The sequence below is a fragment of the Saimiri boliviensis genome, chromosome 8, assembly GCF_048565385.1.
Source record: "Saimiri boliviensis isolate mSaiBol1 chromosome 8, mSaiBol1.pri, whole genome shotgun sequence".
Lineage (NCBI taxonomy): Eukaryota > Metazoa > Chordata > Mammalia > Primates > Cebidae > Saimiri > Saimiri boliviensis.
In genome coordinates, this window is record NC_133456.1 from 80,438,269 (window position 1) to 80,452,399 (window position 14,131).

The 14,131-nt window shown below is 38.3% G+C and overlaps 1 protein-coding gene across 2 annotated transcripts in view; it reads right to left on the reverse strand.

Moving 5' to 3' along the window:
• FGF12 (fibroblast growth factor 12) overlaps positions 1-14,131 on the reverse strand; it is a 594,839-nt gene that overhangs the window by 50,712 nt on the left and 529,996 nt on the right. The window lies entirely within an intron of this gene.

The window sequence follows — 14,131 nt, forward strand, 5'->3', positions numbered from 1 at the left end:
CAGATAAAATTATATGTATTTATCACGTAGAACATGATGTTTTGAAGTGCAGTTTTGACTGCACTTCAAAACATTTAGATCAGCTGGACGTGGTGGCTCAAGCCTGTAATCCCAGCACTTTGGGAGGCCTAGGTGGGTAAATCACAAGGTCAAGAGATCGAGACCATCCTTGTCAACATGGTGAAACCCTGTCTCTACTAAAAATACAAAAAATTAGCTGGGCATGGTGGCGCGTGCCTGTAATCCCAGCTACTCAGGAGGTTGAGGCAGGAGAATTGTCTGAACCCAGGAGGCAGAGGTTGCGGTGAGCCGAGATCGCGCCATTGCACTCCAGCCTGGGTAACAAGAGCGAAACTCCGTCTCAAAAAAAAAAAAAAAAAAAAAAAAAAAGTTTAGATCAAGAACAGACCACATGTACAAGTGGTGGTCCAATAAGATTGTAACACTGTAGTTTTTACTGTACCTTTTATATGTTTAGATACACAAACACTTACCATCATGTTACAATTGCTTACAGTATTCAACAAATGTACAGGTTTGTAGCCTAGCAGCAATAGACTGTACTACATAGTGTAGGTGTAGAGTAAGCCATACCATCTAGGTTTCTGTAAGTAGACTCTACAGTACTCACACAACAGTGAACTTGCAATGATGACAAATTTCCCAGACTATATCACCACTGTAAGCAATGTATAACTATATATACACATACACATTTCACACTATATAAATACACACACACACACACACACACACACACTGTGAAATGATTAAATATACCTAAGTAACAAATGTATTGTCTCACCTAGTTATCATTTTTGTGGTAAGACCACTTATCATTCACCGTGCATTTTTCAAGAGTACGATATATCTTCATTAACTACAGTCACCATGCCATACAATAGATCTCTTAAACGTATTCCTCCATTCAAACTGTATTACATAGCCTTTGGGCAACATCTCTCCATTCCCTCCTTCCCCCGACGACCCAGCCTTTGGGAACTATTACTCTATATTCTAGTTCTATGAGGTTAATTTTATAGATTCAACAAGAGTGAGATCATGTGGAATTATTTTTCTGTGTCTAGCTTATTTCACTTAATGTAATAACTTCCAGTTTCATCCATGATTTCAAAGATATCTGCACTCCCATGTTTACTGCAGCACCATTCACAATAACCAAAATAATGGAAGCAGTCTAAGTGTTCCTCAATGTATGAATGAAAAAAGAGTCCATCAGTTTTAAAAGACACAAAAGGCCATTCCAAATATTAATTAGAGAGGTGAAATGCCACTTTTCCTTTTTTAGCCAATACTTAGAGCTTATTATATAAGAATATTTGATGGGGCAATAGAGCTTTTTAATCGTTTGAGAGTCAAAAAATTTTCATCTATACCATAAAGCTGTTTAGCCACGTTTGGCTATTAATAATGTAAAATGTAGATAAAATTAATAACTAAAATATTCTAAGGCATATATGTCTAATTTTCCTTCAAAAATAACTCTAAATGTGAACCATCAAGGTAGACTTGACAGCATTTTATACTATTCTTTCCCACCATTTAAATCTATTTAGTTTTTGTGTGTGACAATTTGACAGTCTTGAACATACGAACGAAGATACAGGGTAAAATTATAGATTCATTTTCCAGAGACCATATTTGCAAAGGCAAATACTATTTTTAGCAAGAAATCAACTAAGCAGTAGTTAGAGAAAATAACTTAATATGACAGTGGACAAAAAACCAGTATCTACTTACTAGACCCTTGAAGAATGAGATCAGTTATGAGATGCCTGAGGTTTCTGTTTTTGTTAGATAAGATGTGCAATTACCAGAAATCTAAGGAAAGGTAACAGCCGTCTCAAAAATTTCCCTTAGAATTGATTATCTAAAAATAATAATGGATTACTGTTCCTGTTGATTGCTTAGATTTCGCCAACCACAATCTCTGCTTTGACAGTACATATGTAATTTTCTGTAAGTCTTTCTAGGAGGTCCTAGTATAAAGAAAAATCTATTTTTAGTAATTTTTGTTTTAAATTTTGTATTCTTCTCAGTGCCTATATAAAACTCTATAGAGAGTTACTATGAACTTCTTTTTCTCTTTATTATACATTAAGTTCTGGGGTACATGTGTAGATTATGCAGGTTTGTTACATAGGTATACATGTGCTATGGTGGTGGTTTGTTGCATTCATCGCCTGTCATCTACATTAGGTATTTCTCTTAATGCTATCCCTCCCCAATCCCCCAACCTCATGCTATTCCTCCCCTAGCTCCCAATACCCTAGCCTCTGGTGTGTGATGTTTCCCTCCCTGTGTCTGTGTCTTCTCATTGTTCAACACCCACTTTTGAGTGAGAACATACAGTGTTTGGTTTTCTGTTATTGTGTTAGTTTGCTGAGAATGATGGTCTCCAGTTTCATCCATGTCCCTGCAAAGGACATAAAGTCATCCTTTTTATGGCTGCATAGTATTCCATGGTGTATATGTGCCATTTTCTTTATCCACTCTATCATTGATGGGAATTTGGGTTGGTTCCAAATCTTTGCTATTGTGAACAGTGGCCTGTGTTTTTATAATAGAATGATTTACAATCCTTTGGTTATATACCCAGTAATGGGATTGCTGGGTGAAACTGTATTTCTATTTCTAGATCCTTGAGGAATCGCCGCACTGTCTTCCACAATGGTTGAACTAATTTATAATCAGGGAATCAGTTTTAAATATTTACCATGTGTCCTTCTGTACTAATTTTTAAAGATGTTTACTATTCAGTGTGAGGTTTTTATATGGGGGATTAAACAAAGTCTGCATTATGTGAAATTTAATGTTGAAGGTAATGACATTTGAAAATTGTTTTTTGAAAGTTGCATTTTAGGTTTTGGGGTACATGTCAAGAACATGCAAGATTGTTGCTTAGGTACACACATGGCAGTGTGATTTGCTGCCTTCCTCCCCTTCACCTATATCTGGCATTTCTCCCCACCTCCCCACCCCCCGCTGTCCCTCCCTATTTTCCCCCAATAGACCCTCGTGTCCTTTGTAGTGACATGGATGAACCTGGAAACCATCATTCTCAGCAAACTGACACAAGAGCAGAAAATTAAACACCACATGTTCTCACTCATAGGCGGATGTTGAACAATGAGAACACATGGACACAGGGAGGGGAGCACTACACACTGAAAATTGTTATACTTCGTTTCTTGTCTAGCTTTTATAAAATGATCTGGAGTAAGTACCATAAAGATCACAAGGACCTTATAAGTCTTTCACATTTCCATGCTGTTCAAGGGGCCTGAATTCACCTGCAGTGCCTCAACTCTACAGTGCCTGAACTCACCAATGAGGTAACAGAATAAAGGTGTTCATAGACGGAAGAATAGTGAAGGCCTTTACAAAGTCCTCTGAGGGTCCTGAGTGCCAACCTACAAAGCTAACTTTTTTTGTCACCTTCTCTGACACAGTATCAATAAATTTTCTGTCAACAAATCTCTTAACTTTGTAATTTTGTACAAATTTTGAATAAAAGACCCCAGAGAGTCCAGAACAATCCATACATTCCAAAGGCAGAGAGCTGAGTATTTTATATTTTGGTTTTTAAAAAATATAAGCAAATTAATCACACAAAGAGAATTAAGAGAGAATGTTCAACTTTTTTATGACCAAAATGTTTTCAGGCACTTGGGAATTAGAAGCAAATGTTCACTGATGGTATTAGGGAATTAATGGCCTTTAAAACTGACAATATTTTTTTCATTACTTTAGTTAATATCTATTTTCTAATCTTTAACCTGAGTAAACAAGTAGCTGCACATTAGACTGAGGAACAAAAACCACTGAGCAACTGAAAAAAAATTAAAAAAACTAAAATCAGTAATAATGAACAATAAATTTGTAAATGCTAAAACATTACTTTACCTTTCATGACCTCACTTACATCATCCATGAAAAAGGAGTGAGAGAAGATGTAGCCAAGAAAATTTCTATATCTGTTGTCTAGGTATAAGAGTCTATGAGTCTAAAATAGAATGCTGAGGATATTAGAAAAAAAGATTCAGTGAAAATTAGGATTTGGGGAATATAAAAATGCTTACAAGTCTGATGTTCTCCAAATTCCTGAAACTTACAATTACCAATATCATGACCCAAGTGCTTAGAAATATGTAAACAACTAGGGAATGTTTTGAGAAGTCCTATTTATTATAATGAAAAGGTAAATAAGGTCAATATGCTAGTGTCCACCGTCAAAGGGAAATTTCATGTTGTTTACTCAGCTTCTCTTTGGACACTTCCAGAGACGCATCTCTTACTGGCTTTTAAGGTAGTTTCTTCATTACTGGGCAATAGTTCATTAACAGACCGTCTCAAACTTATATAACCTTTTCATTGTGGAAAATTTTACACGTGTTGTTTAGGTTAATCAGAATTAAAAAAAAAGATTATCCAAATAATCTTTAGTAGTAGCTAATTTAGCTCTTCCTAGCACAGTTTCAAGGAAGACGTGGAAGATGTGTAAACAATGGGAAGGAGCTGAAGTCATTAGCAACAGTAACTAAAGTTGCACATGCTGACATGTTACTTCATCTCTCTTGGCCTCACTTATTTGTAAAATGGGCCAAGGGGGGAAAACGGACCAGATAATCTCTCAGATCTGTTCTATGTCTAAGAGCCTATGAGCCTAAAAGAGAATACTAACAAGATTGAAAAGGAAAGCTGAGTAGTAAGTGTGCTGAGTAGTGCTCCTGCTCAATCTTTATCTACTCCACCTCCCTAACATCTCACTCAAGGATAGCATTTCATGTAAGACGTACATCATACCAGTTCAGATCCGATGTCCCCCGTATCTGACAGTGCTCACTTTCTTGAGAGGGAAGGAGGTGAGTAGGACAAAGAAACAGCACTGTCTGCAAATACCAAGTAGCTTAATGAAGACAGCTAACAAATGGAGGCCAAATGTATACGTGGCCTTCTTTCACAAGCAGGCTAATACAGAAAGCTCACCTAACCCTTGTTTGCTTTGAGAGCCAGTGCATGAAGTTTAGGAATAAAGGAAAATTATTTGGCCATCTGAGAAAAGCTAAATCTTGTAAGTGGGTATTAAAAGATGCAATAAACAATATTCCTTGCCAATCTGAAAAGGTAAAAAATAAAAAGATAGTCTGTTTATGAGATCTAACTGCCCCTCCTCCTCCCACTCTGAAAACAGTGAAGATGAAAATGATTGTATCATACACTACTCTCATGCCAGGAAAGTTCAAGAATAAAACCATCACAATTCAGGTGGAATATAGGGTATTTTCTAGGTTTATTACCAGAATGATTAATATACCAAAGGCCAATCAAATACATGTACTTGCTCAGGGATTATCAAGTCAATTTCTCAGAGATGAAAGACATTTCTCCCTGACTCATGGAAACAGAACAATGCTAAAGAGGTCAATCAAAAAAGCAATAGAAAGGCCTGGTGTAGTGGCTCTTGCCTGTAATCCCAGCACTTTGGGAGGTCGATATGGGTGTATTGTCTGAGCTCAGGAGTTTGTGACCAGCCTGGGTAACATGGTGAAACCCCATCTCTACTAAAATGCACACACATACACAAAAATTAGCTGGGCAGGGTGGTGTATGCCTGTAGTCCCAGCTACTCAGGAGGCTAAGGCAGGAGAATTGCTTGAACCCGGTAGGTGGAGGTTGCAGTGAGCTGAGATCGTGCCACTGCACTCCAGCCTGGGCGATAGAGCAAGACTCTGTCTCAAAACAAAACAACAAAAATAGAAATTACTCATGTTTGGGAACATGAAGATATTAAAATCATAATGAAAATGAGAATGCCAATCAAACAGGAATAAAAACACTCGCTATGTACTGTTTTTCCTTCTCTCCACATTAAACCAGAAAAACACTAGATCCAAGAGATAACATTAATTAAGAAACTTTGACATACGAAGCCAGATCTACTCCTACCTTGTTTCCCTTCTATGTGTACACTAATTACTGAAGCGTCTTCACATGCCAGCAATTATCAAAGCCTCACAGCGTAGATTGCAGTGTCAGTGGATGCTTGGTGAGGTAGACCAAACTCTTTTTTTTTTTTTTTTTTTTTTTTTGAGACGGAGTTTCGCTCTTGTTACCCAGGCTGGAGTGCAATGGCGCGATCTCGGCTCACCACAACCTCCGCCTCCTGGGTTCAGGCAATTCTCCTGCCTCAGCCTCCTGAGTAGCTGGGATTACAGGCACACGCCACCATGCCCAGCTATTTTTTTTTTTGTATTTTTAGTAGAGACGGGGTTTCACCATGTTGACCAAGATGGTCTCGATCTCTTGACCTTGTGATCCACCCGCCTCGGCCTCCCAAAGTGCTGGGATTACAGGCTTGAGCCACCGCGCCCGGCCCCAAACTCTTATCAGTAGTACCTTGCCACATGATCCTGGACAAGACATACTTGCCCTCTCTCATGGTCACTAAAATGGGAGAGAGAATGGGTGTAACAAGATTCTATTTTGACCCTTTACAGCACCATAGATTTAGTTGTCTCTAGCAAGGCCTATGCACCTTAAGTTTATGGATGTCACAAAGTGGTTCTGTATTTTACATTACTTGTCAGATGATTAGTAATAGGCTCCCATTAGAACCAGAAGAACCAGGCTTTGTATTGGGGGGAAAAAAAAAATGAGTGAGTAGGCTACGTCAGTATTTTAAGGGATGGTAAAAATATCCTGTTTTGACAGCCAGGTGAAAAAGCTAATAAAAGCACACAAAGTTTTCATAAAGGGGGTACAGCTTCAGATGTCTCCAGATAATCCCTCTGCTAACTGTGAAAAGTCATCTATAGGGGCCACTGGTATATGTCTGCTTACGAAGTTAGCTGGTTAACTCTGGATCCTGAGGGAATGAGACGATGTATACACAGGAATCAAGGTGCTAAGATGTACTTTATGTTCTAAATGTGTGATTTCCATTGCTTTCTTGATTGAGGTCCTCAGCATTGTCCCGTTTTCCAAAGTCAAATTTTGACACATAACGGATGGATGACAGATTTCGTTATATGCATGGATGCATGAAAGTGGAACCCAACAACTGAAATGAAAATATTCAGAAAGAGGCGGGCATGGGCAAAGCTTTATTAAGCAGGTGTGAGTGGACACCTATTCTACATGTCTTTAAAGTTCATTTTTATGCATTTAATTAACACTTGCCATTTTACAAAATGCAATGCCAATGCATGTGATTTGACATTATCCTCACCACATCTCAATCCAGTAAGCACAGAGACGACAGTTTAGAGAGTTGATATAGCTCCAATCAGGCCACCATCTAGTAACCTGCACAGCTTGAACAGGAACCCAATCTTATATTCATCCCTCTATGTATACCACCAACACCAGCCAATAACTACGGAGACTCTATTAGCATAGGAATTCATTAAAATCATGTTTATACTTTTATTAATGTAAAATCATATTTATTTAACTAGATGTCTCATTAGCTTATTGAAGTCATTACTGCCTGTCAGTCAGAGAAAGCAAACGAATGAATATTCCTCACAACAGAAGAGCAAGCAGGACTGTAATTAATGACTTTGCTAATAACAGCCCCATGTTTGTGCACACTGATTTTCAGATATGGAATATACACACAAACCTCTGGGGAACAATGTTCTTCTATTTACCAAGAACAAATCTACTAATAGTTATTAACAATACATTGTTTTAAAGGCTTTATTCCTAATAATCTCTTACATAGGGATGTTCCTTCAATGTGAATTACCTAATTGACTTTGAATAATTTATGCATCCAAGTTTTTGCATTTATCTCATTTAGATGACAAAAGTAAATACACCAAAGATTATTTCTATACATAAAAGTCTCAAGTGGAGGTGGCATTTGAGATGGGATCTTGAAAAAAAGGTAAGATATCCAACAGAAAGTTCCAATGCAGAGGGAATGCAAGCTGAAAAAAACAGCTAAAGAAACAGACAGATTGAGGAAGTGGCACAGTTCCCAAGAACAGACAGAGCTTGGCCCGGTAGCTCTAATGAAAGCATTAGAGGAAAGATCTAAATAGAGTTTTGATGTCAGGCTTTGGAAGGTCATGAGTGCTTTGTCTACATAATAGCAAATATCCAAATATGCAAAGCCGCAGATAACTGCCCAAGAATGTTGTCTCCATTTGTGTTTGGTGTCAGACACAGATTTACTATGTGCCTGTTCTAATTAACATAGGCAAAAACAGTTTTTTTCATTGAAATAAGCACTTTCTGTTTTCATACAACACTGAAGCAAATGCTAATCTGAAAGGTTTTGTTTTTGTTTTTGACAACAGTTTCTTTAATTGAAAGGAAAAAATCAAGAAAATATTTAATTTTGCCTCATATCTGAATAGTAGCAGGAAGGCTATATTGTTGGAATGTAGTGATGGGAACTTTATTATTCTCCCTATGTTAATTTGGAGCAGCAGGCTCTCTGAACTGTGGGTCCTATCACCAGAAAGTTGAGGATACCAGTAATTACTACTTCACTTGCTTAGAGGAATACAAATTATAATGTATATGACAAGGCTTTTCAACTTAAAAAGTACTATAACACAGTGATCTGCTCTCTATGTGAAGCCGATAAAGACTGAAAAAAAAAGGTTATAACTTGTGATTATTTTCCCTTTATTTTCTATATTTCTAGTGCTTGCTCCATCAATGAAGAAAAGTGGGAAATAAAGCCTTCTAAATAGTGCTTGATGGTAAAAATACAATGCTAAAGTATTTCATCGGCTCTGCTATTTTTGCTTTCATAAATGTCAGTCTATATACAATATTGGGGGAAAAGAGTAGTCAAAGTGTTGTTTAGATTTTTTCTTAAATGGTGTACTTAAAAGCATTAAATAATCGTGTGTGTGTGTGTGTGTGTGTGTGTGCATGCACACTAGGTAAAAATAATGTTCTTCTGTAGGCTAGAGGACAGAACTAATTTGGTATTTCCTTTTAAGTTGTAGCTTTCATATACATTGTCTTATAACCTGTTTTTTACCTTGATCTAGCTTAATGATACTTCTAAACAAGATCTTCTCTAGGTAAAAGTAATTCAAATTATGTGAAATTGACTAGGGTAGTAAAACTTTATTTTCATTCATTTGCACATACCATTATTGAAAAGTATAAACACAAGCAGGATTTGGAAGGCTATGCTAAACTCTTCTGTAAATATCACATGTCTATATGCCTAAGCACTTGGATACATGTTGCATTTGAAGTAAGTTAGGTGTTTCTAATAAATGAGTCAGCTTACATTCTTATTTTTATTTTTAAAAACAGGGTCTCACTCTGACACCCAGGCTGGAGTGCAATGGCACAATCACGGCTCACTGCAGCCTTGACTTTCTGGGCTCAATTAATCCTCCCATCTCAGCTTTCCAAGTAGTTGAGACTATAGATGTCTGCCATCATGCCCAGCTAAATTTTTTATTTATTTATTTATTTTGTAGAAACTGGGTTTTTACTATGTTGCTGAAGCTGGTCTCAAACTCCTGACCTCAAGCAGTCCTCCTGCCTTAGACTCCCAAAGTGCTAGAATTACAGGCGTGCGTCACCATGCCCAGTGATGCCCATGGTGATGCATGCCTGTAATTCTAGCACTTTGGGAGTCTAAGGCAGGAGGACTGCTTTCTTTACTATGATTTCAATTTTAGACATGTCAGGGGCCTCCCTGAATAACTGCACTTTTTATAAATAAAGGCCAATGGTTCATATGGCCAAAAAGAAGTAATCATTTTAGTTAACTGATTTAAACAATTCATCAGTTAAAAAAAAAAAAGCAAATCTGTCAAATTTACTAATTATGATTGTATGATTTGATCCAACCAATGACAGATGGGAAACTCCACTTTTCAGTTTGTCTAGGTATTAGATGAAGGTCACCCAAAAGCTGAATTGGAAAAATAAACCTTGAAAAGGAATCCATCTAGTCCATGTATTTTAGCCCCACACAAGGCATATCTAAGTACAGAGATGAAAGAAAATTACATTGTCTTTATCACAGAGCAAACAAGAGTCTCAATATGCAAAGTGGTACAGCAGAACTTTCTCTAATAATGGAAATGGTATACTTATGTACTAATACAGTAGACACATACCACGTGACTACTGAGCAATCAAAATGTTGTTATTACGACTGAGGAGCTAAATTTTAAATAGCCATATGTGTTGAGTGTCTACTGTATTAGAGGTGCCACTATATATTTTAGTCACACTTTCCTGGAGCAAGAATTGGGAAGTGCCACTATCCAGGGAGATAAATATGCTGCATTTTAATAACTTGTGAAGTCACATTGTCGCCTTTTATCCAGGTCCCATAATAACAGGATTTCGCCTTCAGATTTGCAATGGGAGCCAGGCACAGTGGTTCATGCCTGTAATCCCAGAACTTTGGGAGACCAATGTGGGCAAATCACTTGAGATTAGGATTTTGAGACCAGTCTGGCCAACATGCGAGACCCCATCTCTACCAAAAATACAAAAATTAGCTGGGGATAGTAGCATGTGCCTATAGTCCCAGCGACTTGGGAGGCTGAGGCAGGAGAATCTCTTGAACTTGGGAGGCAGATGTTGCAGTGAGCTAAGATTACACCATTGCACTCCAGCCTGGGCGACAGAGTGACACTTCATCTCAAATTTAAAAAAATAATAGGCTGGGCGCGGTGGCTCAAGCCTGTAATCCCAGCACTTTGGGAGGCCGAGGCGGGTGGATCACAAGGTCAAGAGATAGAGACCATCCTGGTCAATATGGTGAAACCCTGTCTCTACTAAAAATACAAAAAATTAGCTGGGCATGGTGGCGTGTGCCTATAATCCTAGCTACTCAGGAGGCTGAGGCAGGAGAATTGCCTGAACCCAGGAGGCAGAGGTTGCGGTGAGCTGAGATCGTGCCATTGCACTCCAGCCTGGGTAACAAGAGCGAAACTCCGTCTCAAAAAAAAAATAAATAAATAATAATAATAATAATTTGCACTGGGATTGCCCATCATTCATTGGAAGAAGTACGTAGAACTTCACTTCATTATTTCTGCATTTCTCTTCATTAGACTTGGTCACTATTGACTTTCTTCTCTCCTGAGCTTGAACTGCTCAGTCCTCCTAATATAAATGTTGCCTAAGCATGTGCAGTGGCAAAAGTATCCTTAATTATCTTTTGGGAGGATAAATTATGACAGTCATTAAAAAATGATTAATCTAATTTAGAAAATCTCTAAGTGTAAGAAATAGTCTTTAAGTAGATTTTTGTGTGGTCCCAGAATTGTAGCTAAATCCAATATTAAAATATTCAACCTTAAGCATCCCACATTCTAAATAAGCTTCCTAGAATTAGAGCCATATATCCATATACTACGTACTAAGAGATTAAAGAATTATCACCAACTACCATATCATATCTTACCCCTAAGTTAATATAAGAAAAAGATGAGAAATGAGAGAGAGTTTTCTGAGAGCTAGGTCTTTTGAGATGCAGTGTTCCTGAGAACAATCAATTCCCTTCCCTCCTTGTGATTTAGTTATGGGAAGGGAGAATATCTCTCCTCCCTGAAGCTAAATGAAGAAAGTTTCTAGAATATCATGCCTAAAACTTAAGTGCCCAGCAAGAAAAGACTAGCCTCTTATCCTTGGACTAGATGCTTCATAAATAGTAGTCCTGTTAGTGTAGCTAGAGTGGGGAGTGATTAAGAAGTTCTTGTAAAAATGTGACTTGTGCCACCTGAAGTTTTAGGCCTTTGAGAACATAGAAAATGGTGCCTACTTCTCATGATGAAGAGATTTGGAAATCAGGCTGCCTGCTATAATTGATCATGGGATCATGGAGGAGGCCTTGAAATGGTGTGGTAAGCATGGAAGATGAGGATGGCAGCTACCCCATTCTAGTTTCTACATCCCTGGAAGGACACAGAAAAAGACCTCTAGATTCCTCATGGCTCTGCTTATTGAAGGTCCAGTTCAAAGAATCGGGTGCTCTACACAGAGGAGGTGTTACTATTATGCACCATTGATGGAGTAATCAGAGACACAGCTTCCTAAGAGGCTCCTCACCAACAGAGGGTCCCAGAAAGTTGAGGATGACTTCAAGAAAACCGTGCATATTGCTAATATGGAGACAATTACATCACCTGAAGCTTTAGCAGTGGACAGAACCAGGCCTATCCAAAGCAATGCCATAGACATCACTCCACTATCTTCATGTGCTTATAAGGAGATCTCTGCCTTTCCATCCTTTTCCCTTTCCCTGAAAAGCTGAAGGCTCTAGGCCCAGAAGTAGCAGCAGAAAAAGGAACCTTAGAGAACCCTCTTCTCTTTCACTCCACCCAACTAACAGTCATAGCTCTAGTCTCCGGAAAGGGAAGATCAATAGCCTGAAATCAGATATGAAATTGAAGTTTTATGCTAAATTGGACCAAGTGGTTGGAGAATAGTAGAATCTACTTAGTATACTGTTAAGCAGGAAAGTGGGATTTGACAAAGTACAGTTAAGAGTAATGACAGAAGAACAAAACAAAGCATAGTATGTTCATATTTAGATTCACCAGGGTGAGACTGCTCAATTGCATAAGACATATGAATGCACTTCTTTGTTTACGGTTTTTAGTCCAGTTTCACAGCACTCAATCTACATTAGTAAATGAGTATTTCCAAACCATATCACACATTTTGAAAAAGAACCCACTCCTATTTTTGGGCACTTTTTCAAAAAAGAAAAAAAATCTATTGTCAACATGGTAGGGTGAATGATGGGGACCCTACCTACAAGTTTTATTTCTTTGGAAGTCGCTTTGCTGCCATTGAAACAGTGAGCAAAATGAAGTAACAGTTTAACATTTTATTAAAAGGGTGGCTGTATCCAACTCTAAAGCACTGCTCTGGCTTTCAACTCTCCTGGAGGGCTCCTTGGAAGCTGCCCCTGAAGCTTCTTTCACACTGACCTCAGTAGTGGGAAATCTTACTCTCTGGATGTGAACATAAACTTTAGAGTTAGGTACAACTCAATTTCACACATTTTTTCATGTATTTAAATAGTTATGGTGCTAAGTCCTGAGGAGGAAAGATACTAGGGGAAAAAAATAGATTTGGCATCAGACATGGGTTCAGTTCAAAGCTGTAGACTTTATTGACAGTCTAATCCTGAGAAAGCTCCTGAGCATCTTTGAATATCCACCCATTCATCAGTGAAATGAAAATAATACTTCCTAATTTTATTGAGAGTCCTTAATGATATATTATTTGTAGACAATATAGTTTCTGGGATTTAGTAAACATCCAAATTTTATCAGCCTTCAACATAAAAAGATTATTATGCCACGCCTCCTAAACTTAAAGGCTAGTTGTGGAGACATACAAAGATAATTACAATAAAATGTAATGAGTTCTCTCAGATATGAGCAGATTGCCATGGCAATAAAGAGGCGGATGACTGACTTTACTTGGGAAGCTGGAGCAGTGATATTTGAGCTAAGGCTTGCAGATGGAGGGATTCTTCAGGTACAAAAGATGTGGGACATAGAGCAATCCAGGCATAGCCAAAGGCAAATGCGGAGAAGTATGAAATGTTCAGTGTATTTGGAGAGAGGGGAGAAGTGAAGTGTGGCTAGAGCATATGGCATGTAGGGGGAATACCAGGAAGTGTTGCTGGAAAAGCGGCCAGGGCCAAAATGTGAAGGGCTATCAATACTTTGCTAAAGGGCTTGGCATTGACCCAGCAGAGGATGAAGATCTACAACAGGGATTCAGCAGAGGTTTTCAGCAGGGCAGTGAAATGAGTGGATTTGTTTTTCAGGAAATATTTCCTTGGCATCAGAGTGGCTGATGAATTAGAGTTGAGAGAAACTGGTGTCAAGACTTACAGCCCAGCTCCTACCTGGGCTCCCTGCCACCATTTCAGGCATGCTGACGTGGAGGTGCCTGCAGGACATTCAGTGTAAACCACACTCACAAAGCTAAGCAGAGGAAAATCCTACTTAGGGCCAGAAAAATTACAGGGTAATTATTTCCCACTGCAGAAACATTTTTTTTTTTTGCTCCACAAAGGGATTCATTTTAGGATCCCAGAGTTCCTTTAAATAGCAAGTTTCTTAGTGCATTTAGGCGTCCCTTT